Source organism: Seriola lalandi, unplaced genomic scaffold (genome assembly GCF_002814215.2).
Source record: "Seriola lalandi dorsalis isolate HSWRI2012SDOR001 ecotype SW California unplaced genomic scaffold, Sedor1 jcf7180002053859, whole genome shotgun sequence".
Classification (NCBI taxonomy): domain Eukaryota; kingdom Metazoa; phylum Chordata; class Actinopteri; order Carangiformes; family Carangidae; genus Seriola; species Seriola lalandi.
Genome location: NW_019524412.1, coordinates 1 through 1,077, shown reverse-complemented (window position 1 = coordinate 1,077; position 1,077 = coordinate 1). Strand labels below are relative to the sequence as shown.

Below are 1,077 nucleotides of genomic sequence, written 5' to 3'. Positions count from 1 at the left end.
TGTGTGTGTGTGTGTGTGTGTGTACTGACTGTAAGCAGCAGTCAGCAGCAGTGCAGGGATGAAGATGATGAAGGACAGCCTCACGGTGTTTCCAATAAACATGTGCAGACTGTTTACCTGCTGCTGCTGGACAGCTGACTGTCAACAAACAAACAACACATTTTTACTCCTCTGTTGCCATGGTAACCACAACTCAATGGCAGGGGATACAGGGAATGAGAAATACTAAACATTTACCCAGCAGCTGATCACACACTCTTCAGTGTGTAAATGTGTAAACGTGCTTTAAACTTTTACTTTGAAAGGTCAAATGTGAATTAGATTCCAAACTCATAAACTCTTCTTCTTTGGTTAAAATGACGTCGTCCTACTGAGAGTCCTTTAATCCCTGTTCATTATCCTGCTCTGACTTTATATTTGTATCAGCTGAATGATTTTATTTACTCTCATGAACGTTATCATCAATATTACTGTCTCATCATCTGAAACAACAACAATAATAATAATAATAATAATAATGTGTGTATTTAATCAGTATAAACTGCTCCACTCTCAGTTTGAGCTTCAACCATCAGCTGATTGACATTTGATTTTCTGTCACATGACACTGAGCTGACTGTTGATTGGACGAAACATTTATAGTGCGACAGGTATTTTATATAGTTTTCTGACAGAAGAGAAAGATTAATGGATGATGAAGATAATTGTTAATTGCAGAGTTTGGTACCTGAACCTGCGCCACCATTGGCTCTGTGGTGTTGCTGACATCACTTCCTGTCTCCCCCGTCACGTCCCTAGTGCTGTAACCTGACACACAGACGGTTTGGGACTTTGAATTATCGCTATAGAATATCTGTATGTGTGAGACAGACTGAAGCTTTGTGTCCGCTCAGGGCTCCTGTAGCCGAACCAGCATCAGCTTCAGTCCTGTACTTACTTGTCGCAGTGCGTGGTGCGTTCAGGTTCTCAGCGTCCCCGTCGCCAGAGACCGCAGAGCGAGCTGCGGGACAGACAGACAGGAGGTCAGAGACTCACACCTGAAACCACGACTCTGGATCCTCTGGTCGTCCTGAAAAT

At 43.0% G+C, this 1,077-nt stretch overlaps 1 long non-coding RNA gene across 1 annotated transcript; it reads right to left on the bottom strand.

The window, feature by feature from the left end:
* Positions 1-28: 28 nt before the first annotated feature.
* Positions 29-1,000, bottom strand: LOC147819375 (uncharacterized). The gene is made up of 3 exons (XR_015436985.1): positions 938-1,000; positions 728-807; positions 29-138 (listed from the first exon to the last, which is right to left on the bottom strand). It is a non-coding gene; the product is annotated as an uncharacterized LOC147819375 (long non-coding RNA).
* Positions 1,001-1,077: the final 77 nt, after the last annotated feature.